The following is a 9,138-nucleotide window of genomic DNA, read 5'->3' as shown; positions in this document are numbered from 1 at the left end:
TGGACTGACCCTGTACTCTGACCTCATGGTATAATGAATATCTAGTAAGAGCACCAATGGAAGGAAGCCCTGGGTCCTACTAAGACTGAACCCCAGTGAACTAGACTGTTGGGGGAGGGCAGCAATGGGGGAGGGTTGGGAGGAACACCCATAAGGAAGGGGGAGAGGGAGGATGTTTGCCAGAGCCGGGAAAGGAATAACACTCGAAATGTATGTAAGAAATACTCAAGTTAATAATAATAAAAAAAAATTAAAAAAAATAAATAAGGCTGCTATGAACAGAGTGGAGCACGTGTCTTTGTTATATGTTGGGGCATCTTTTGGGTATATGCACAAGAGAGGTATAGCTGGGTCCTCAGGCAGTTCAATGTCCAATTTTCTGAGGAACCTCCAGACTGATTTCCAGAATGGTTGTACCAGTCTGCAATCCCAACAACAATGGAGGAGTGTTCCACTTTCCTCACATCCTCGCCAGCATTTGCTGTCACCTGAGTTTTTGATCTTAGCCATTCTCACTGGTGTGAGGTGAAATCTCAGGGTTGTTTTGATTTGCATTTCCCTTATGACTAAAGATGTTGAACATTTCTTTAGGTGTTTCTTAGCCATTCAGCATTCCTCAGCTGTGAATTCTTTGTTTATCTCTGAACTCCATTTTTTTTTAATAGCGTTATTTATTTCCCTGTGGTCTAACTTCTTGAGTTCTTTGTATATTTTGGATATAAGCCCTCTATCTGTGGTAGAATTGTTAAAGATCTTTTCCCCATCTGTTGGATGTTGTTTTGTCCTAAGGACAGTGACCTTTGCCTTACAGAAGCTTTGTACTTTTATGAGATCCCACTTGTCGATTCTTGATCTTAGAGCATAAGCCATTGGTGTTTAGTTCAGGAAATTTTCTCCAGTGCCCATATGTTCCAGATTCTTTCCCACATTTTCTTCTATTAGTTTAAGTGTATCTAGTTTGATGTGGAGGTCCTGGATCCCCTTGGACTTAAGCTTTGTACAGAGTGATAAGCATGGATCGATCTGCATTCTTCTACATGTTGAACTACAGTAGAACCAGCACCATTTGCTGAAAATGCTATCTTTTTTCCATTGGATGGTTTTGGTTCCTTTGTCAAAAATCAAGTGTCCATAGGTGTGTGGGTTCATTTCTGGGTCTTCAATTCTATTCCACTGGTCTGTCTGTCTGTCTCTGTACCAATACCATACCAGTTTTACCACTATTGCTCTGTAATACCTCGGGTTCAGGGATAGTGATTCCCCTGAAGTCCTTTTATTAGTGAGAATAGTTTAGCTATCCTGGGTTTTATTATTCAGATGAATTTGCAAATTGTTCTGTCTAACTCTTTGAAGAATTGGATTGGTATTTTTGATAGGGATTGCATTGAATCTGTAGATTTGCTTTTGGTAAAAAATGGCCATTTTACTATATTAATCCTGCCATACCATGAGCATGGGAAATCTTTCCATCTTCTGAGATCTTCTTCAATTTCTTTCTTCAGTGTCTTGAAGTTCTTATTGTACAGATCTTTTACTTGCTTGGTTAAAGTCACACCGAGGTACTTTATATTATTTGGGTCTATTATGAAGGGTGTCGTTTCCCTAATTTCTTTCTGGGCTGGTTTCTCTTTTGTGTAGAGGAAGGCTACTTATTTATTTGAGTTAATTTTATACCCAGCCACTTTGCTGAAGTTGTTTATCAGCTTTAGTAGTTCTCTGGTGGAACTTTTGGGATCACTTAAATATACTATCATATCATCTGCAAATAGTGATATTTTGACTTCTTCTTTTCCGATCTGTATCCCCTTGACCTCCTTTTGTTGTCTGATTGCTCTGGCTAGAACTTCAAGAACAATATTGAATAAGTAGGGAGAGAGTGGGCAGCCTTGTCTAGTCCCTGATTTTAGTGGGATTGCTTCAAGTTTCTCTCCATTCAGTTTAATGTTAGTGACTGGTTTGCTGTATATGGCTTTTACTATGTTTAGGTATGGGCCTTGAATTCCTATTCTTTCCAGGACTTTTATCACGAAGGGGTATTGAATTTTGTCAAATGCTTTCTCAGCATCTAATGAAATGATCATGTGGTTTTGTTCATTCAGTTTGTTTATATAATGAATTATGTTGATGGTTTTCCATATATTAAACCATCCCTGCATGCCTGGGATGAAGCCTACTTGATCATGGTGGATGATTGTTTTGACCCATAATAATTTTGACCAAATTTTGCCTTGTCTACAATAAATATAGGGAAAAGATGGAGAAGAAACTGAGGGAATGGTCAACTAATAAATATCCCAACTAAAAACCTATCCCTTGGGCAAGTATCAATCTCTGACACTATTAAAAATATTCTACTATGTTTGTTGGCAGGAGCCTAACATGGCTGTCACCTGAGACATTCCAGTGACTCATACAGATTCAGACACCTGCAGCCAAATAGTTGATAGGATCTGGGGACTCTTATGAAAGAATAGAAGGAAAGATTGCTGTTCAAAAGGGGATAGGAACTCCACATGAAGAACAAGTAACAAGGAACCTTAGGGCTTTCACGGACTGAACCATCAACCAAATTACATACAAAGGTTATATCTAGAATTCACAGCATATATATAGGAGATGTGCAGCTTAATCTCCGCATGGGTCATGAACAATTGGAGCAGATGCTATCCCAAATTTTTCTCCTAATTTTAGGAAATGTTCTTTGATCTGAGTGGCCTTGTGTGGTCTCACTGGGACAGGTTACGTTTAGCTTTTCAGGAACTTGAAGTACTAGGGTGCAGGCATATTGGGGGTGGGGCAATTATCTCAGAGAAGAAGTGGAGGGGTGACGGGGTAAGGATTGTGGGAGGGGTTGACTGGGAAGTCGCCAGTAAATGGGATGTAAAGTGAATAAGTAAAAAAAAAATATGTTAACTATATGGTAAATTAGAAAAGTGAAAAAGAATATAAACTAATGTTTTAAATACTTATTTTCAAAGACTAATCATTAAAACAAAAGTAAAATGTGCTATTCAGCAACAATTTTCTTTTTCAAGTTAGAGTGGGGTTTTTTTTTGTTGTTGTTGTTGTTTATTGTATATTTTCTTTCTTTGTATTTCAAATATAATCCTCTTTCCAGATTTTACCTCTGGAAACCCTCTATCCCATCCCTCTCCCCCTGCTTCTATGTGGGTGCTCCTGCACCCATCTACAAACTCCCTCCCACCTCCCGACCCTGGCATTCCCCTACATTGGGGAATCTAGCCTCACAGTATGAAGAGCCTCTGCTCCCATTGAGGACCTACAAGGCCATCCTCTGCTACATATGGAGCTGGAGCCATGGGTCTCTACATGTACACTCTTTGGTTGGAAGTTTAATCCCTGGGAGCTCTGGGGTTTCTATGTGGTTGATATTGCTCTTCTTCCAATATGGTTGCAAAACCCTTCAGCTCCATCAGTCCTTCTCCTAACTCTACCATTATGGTCCCCATGCTCAGTCAGGTGGTTAGCTGCAAGCTTTTCACATCTGTATTTGTCAGATTCTGATAGAGACTCTCAGGATACAGCTATATCATGCTTCTGTTGACATGCACTCCTTGACCTCCACAATAGTGTCTGCATTTGGTGACTGTATGTAGGATGGATCTCCAGGTGCAGCAGTCTCTGAAGGGTCTCTTCTCCACAAGTTCTCTCTGTATTTCCTTGCATTAGTATTTTGTTCCCCCTTCTAAGAAGGACAGAAGAATGCACACCTTGGTCTTCCTTCTTCTTGAGCTTCATGTGATCTGTGGATTGTATCTTGGGTATTCCAAGCCTATGGGCTAATATCCACTTATCAGTGACTTCCTACCATGAATGTTCATTTGTGATTGGGTTACTTCGCTTACAATGATATTTTCTAGTTCCATCCATTTGCCTATGAAATTCATGAAGTTATGATTTTAAATAGCTGAGTAGTTGTCCATTGTGTAAATGTACCACATTTTCTGTATCCATTACTCTATGGAAGGATACCTGGGTTCTTTCCAGCATGTGACTTTATAAATAAAGCTGCTACGAACATAGTGGAGCATGTGTCATTGTTATATGTTGGAACATTTTTACATGTACAACCAGGAGTGCTATAGCATGGACCTTAGTTAGTATTATGTCCAATTTTCTGAGGAACCTCCAGATTGATTACCAGAGTGTGTTACCAGCTCACAATCAAACCAACAATGAAGGAGTGTTCCTCTTTCTCCACATCCTCACCAGCATCTGTCATGATCTGAGTTTTTGATCTTAGCCATTCTGACCAATGTGAGGTGGAATCTCAGGGTTGTTTTGATTTGCATTTCCCTGATGACTAAGGAGGTTGAACATTTTTGTTGTTTCTCAGCCACTCAATATTTCTCAGTTGAGAGTTCTTTGTTTAGTTCTGTATCCCATTTTTAATAGGGTTATTTGATTCCCTTGATTCTAACTTCTTGAGTTCTTTGTATATATTGGATATTAGGCCTCTATCAGATGTAGAATTGGTAAAGATCTTTTCTGAATTAGTTGGTCGCCATTTTGCCCTGTTGACAGTGTTCCTTGCCTTACAGAAACTTCAATTTTATGAGGTCCCATTTGTCGATTCTTGATCTTAGAGCATAATACATTGGTTTTCTTTTCAGGAAATTTATTCTTGTGCCTATGTTTTCAAGGTTTTTTCCCACTTTCTTTTCTATTAGTTTCAGTGTATCTGGTTTTATGTGGAGGTATTTGATCCCCTTGGGCTTGAGCTTTGTACAAGAAGAATAGGTCAATTTGTGATCCTGAGATTCTGGGTGTGTCAGAGCTCCTGGGAGTCAAGCTGCTTCTGGAATCCTGAAGTCCTTGTGTAACCAAGCTCCTGAGATTCTGTAGTGTTAGAGCTCCTGGGAGTCAAGATTTCTCTGCCTGTTGTGAAAATCGGTGGGGAGGTACAAGCTGGAAGGAACCTGTGCCTCTGGCTGGGTGGGGGTTTGTGTCTCTCTGGTTTCTGGGGGGTGAAGGTGGGGTCCCAGTTATGCTGGGTGTTGGGAAAGATGTTGTGGCCTCAAATGTGATCTTCAGTTTGTCAGAGCTCCAGTGCTCCTGGTTGTGTCTCTTCTCCTGGGAGTCGAGCTTCCTCTGTAATCCTATGATCTTGTGGTCCTGTGATCCTATGGTCCTGTGGCCCTGTGATCTTCTGATGATCTGATTCTCTGATGCTCTGATCCTCTGATCCTCTGATCCTCTGATCCTCTGATCCTGGGCGTTTCAGAACACCTGGGAGTTGGACTCCCTATGAGTGGTGTAAGAGTGGATGCAGAGCCAGAACCCCAGGTCTGCTTCAGATGCAGGTTTAGACTGGAAGGAACCATGCTACTGGCTGGGCAGGGGTTCCTTTGTCCCTAGATCCCGGAGGACCAAATACTCTGCGTTTTAAAGCAGATGTTCTGGCCTCCTTACCTGGGATCCTTAGTGTGTTAGAGCACCTGGGATTCGAGATTCCTCTGGGTGTTTTGAGTACCAAATTTTGACGATACACTGTATAGTATTTTTCAATGTTCATTTAGAATGATGCATAATATCCATCATACATTTTGGTAAATAAAGAAATCCTATCAAAAATGTATTTTAGAACATTGGTCAAAAAGTAGCCATATTTTGATAAATGAAGATAGCAAAAGCAGAGATGATTTCATAAGCTGGAAATGAACTTGACAGTCAGTGAACATCTGTTTGATATAAAAATTTCACATATATTTTTGTATAAACCCTTGCAGAAATAAAACAAGGTTGTTATTTTTATACACCAATATTTTTCAAAAGTGAAATAATGAATATGACCACCTGAAAAAATTTTAATGTATATCTGAAATAATGTAAAAGAGAATCTAATACTTTGTTTATATCTGTACCTTCTTTTGTTTAAAACCTTGTATGTTTGTGCTGTTGAAGCAGGTTTATAACTTTCTCACTAATGCAACATTTGTGAGAAGTTAAAGAGAAGTTGTCCTACATATATGTCTTCCAACAATAAATAAAACAAGCTTGTAGTAGAATTTTCTGGCACTGCTCATACTACATAAAACAATATAAATGATTGTTTTATAAAGTTTGCCTTTGGGCTAGTTCTTTTACTAACACTAACCTAAGTATTATTACTTAACCAATGATTAGTCAAGTATTACTAGAATTTCAATAAATAAAAATCATTCTAAAGAAGATATTTTAACATAGGGCTTACTTCATCTCTTAATAATGAGGAAAACAATATTGCTATTTGTCCAATTTGTCACTATTTTCCAAGACAGACAGTTCAGATGAATAAATGAATCTGCTATTTGCAGAGTAGCTTCACAGATATATAGCAAACTGATAAAGTATCTGGATGTGGTGTTCAGAAAGGGTCATTCTGTGTGAAAGGTAAGCTACTTCATAAACATAAGATTTTGTTTTTAATTGTGTTTTTTGTCTGCAACATTATCATTCCTTTACATTTAAATTTCCAATTCAGTATGTCATTATTAGGAGAAGAATAGAGTAGTTTTAAACAGTAGTAATTTTGGGACTATCTACTTGAGAGTCAGTGCTGTCAATACTTGATATTTGTGTGTGTGTGTGTGTGTGTGTGTGTGTGTGTGTCTGTGTGTCTGTGTGTTTGTGTGTGTGTCTGTGTGTCTGTGTCTGTGTGTTTCTGAATGCCAAGGACAAGCCTCAGCTTGGAGAGAGGTTCCTAAAAGAAGGGTGTCTAGGAGTGATAAAACCAACAACTTGAATTCAAATTGTCAGTTACAAGCTGACAATTTATGTTCTGCTCCAGACAGCTTTTCATATTGCAGTCTGTGTTCTGCTCTGCTTGAGACAGCTTTCACTTCCATTCTAAAAACTCTCCAGATAACTCATCTCTTACAGATCTAAAGACCATATTTTTAAATTCACATATCAATTCAGTTCACTACTCCAGGTTCCCTTTCAATTACTCCAAGAATCATCATTCCATAACTACAGCCCCCCCCCCCATTTTTTTGAAAAGAGACAGCAAGCACAGCACCTACAATAGGAGACCTAGGTGGCAGGCTGGAGAGATGGCTCAGTGCTTAAGAGCACTGATTGCTCTTCCAGAGGTCCTGAGTTCAAGTCCCAGCAACTTCATGGTGGCCTACAACCATGTCTAATAAGATTTGATGCCTTTTTCTGGTGTGTTTGAAGACAACTACAGAGTACTTATATATAGTTAATAAATGAATCTTTAAAAAAAAAGTAAAACAGAGGTAGGTGGGACCCTTCCTTGGGTGGGACCACTCCCTTTAATTACTATTCTGACCACACCTGAACCTAAACTCCCTCTGTCCCAAACTGAAATGAACTCAGGAATTTGCCTGCTTTTGTAAGTATAAACAAAACATTCTTAACTGGGTGGGATCTTGCCCTGCAATCATTACCCCTAAATTTCTTTTATAATATTTATCTGACAAGTGGCTCATAGTGCAGCTGCCTCTGTTCCTTTAGATCTGTGAAAATCCTTACACTATTCACATTACATCCTTTTATTTGCATAGTTGGGAAATTATATATTTTCAAACTCATGCTTTCAGCATTCTTTCCCATAGCACTAAAGGGCTGTCCTAAAAGATTACAGTGTTCTAATATTTTGCTAAGTGATTAGCTATATCCTTGCAACCCTGACTTGTGATGTCTCTGATTATCATAGACTCATTAACCTTGGAGGAAAGGCAATTCCTCAAAGGAGGAATATAAAAATATGTACACTATTAAACAAACAAGCTTTGTGCCCATAGCAGCCATCAATACTCATGGAGGCATATAACCTGCTGACTCTATTCCGGGGCATGAAACCATGTCATATTGTCCCTTATATGACCAAGAAGGATTCGGTCTCTCTCTCTCTCTCTCTCTCTCTCTCTCTCTCTCTCTCTCTCTCTCTCTCTCTCTCTTTCTCTCCCCCCTCTGTGTGTGTGTGTGTGTGAGTGTGAGTGTGTGTCTGCGCGTGCGTGTGCATATGTGTATGTATCTCTCATATATTTCTTGTCCAACTTTATCATTTCTACCAAATCATAGGCAAGCCTATTTAGTCTTTTCGCTTCATGATTATAATAATTGTGATTCAGAAAGAGAAAATCCATGAAGTACTTTTGCCCAGTTAAGACTAGAGAGTATAGAGCATCACCTTTCTCATCACTGTGAGAAGATAGGAAAAATATTTCAACATTGCTTTCATTGAATCAAAGCTTCACAACACATTTTTCCTTTGCTCTTGGAAAACAAATTATCTTATAATGACAGGAACACTTCAATTATAATTGATAAGTTGATAGAAGGTAAATGTGAACTACCTTGTAGTTAAGTTTTTCCTGAAAGCTCAATTATCGAAGTCTCATAAATTTTTGTGAGCTTATGCCTTAGAGTCCCACAACATCTTCACTTTTAATACTAGAGGAAAATAGCCTTATATTCCAAGAAGACAGAAGATAAACATAAACATTTTGAAATTATACCCAGAACATTGTATGTATAGGGGGAAACTATTTTTATGAGAGCCTCACAAACCCAAGAAATAAGGAAATAGTAAATGCCATTTACCTCTAACATTAAACATGATGATAAAGGGGCAAAATCCCCATCCTCTGTTGTCTTCCTCTCTCATCCAATGAAAGCATGTAAGAATAATACAGACCAAAAGGACAGGTTAATGAATAGGCTAAAAGATATCATAGGATTAGAAAAAAATATTGCTGCTCCCTTTCCTTATAAACATGTCAATATATTTTTGGTAGAACAACAGGAGTTAAAAATGGAAACCAGTAAGGTTAAAATTACTTTTATGTTTACTTTTATGTTTCTAAAGAAACTCAAATATGGTGGGAGAGACATAGAGAAAAACAGAAGATAAATTTTAGTCTCTTCTATCTGCATCTATAAAACAGTCTAAAATGCTTAACTCATATCCAAATAATCATAGCTGCTCACTAAAGGATCAATTTATCCATTTATTTTAACTCAATATATTGTGTCTTATTTACAGCAAAAAGCATGATATATTAAAGTAAAAAGAATAGTTTTATGAAACAGACCAAACTTAAGTGTGACAGAGATTTGAGCAGTATCAGAGAATTTAAAGTACAGTAAATAATAGGTAAAGGGATTCGC

Source organism: Rattus rattus, chromosome X, assembly GCF_011064425.1.
Source record: "Rattus rattus isolate New Zealand chromosome X, Rrattus_CSIRO_v1, whole genome shotgun sequence".
NCBI lineage: Eukaryota > Metazoa > Chordata > Mammalia > Rodentia > Muridae > Rattus > Rattus rattus.
This window is presented reverse-complemented; position numbering follows the sequence as displayed.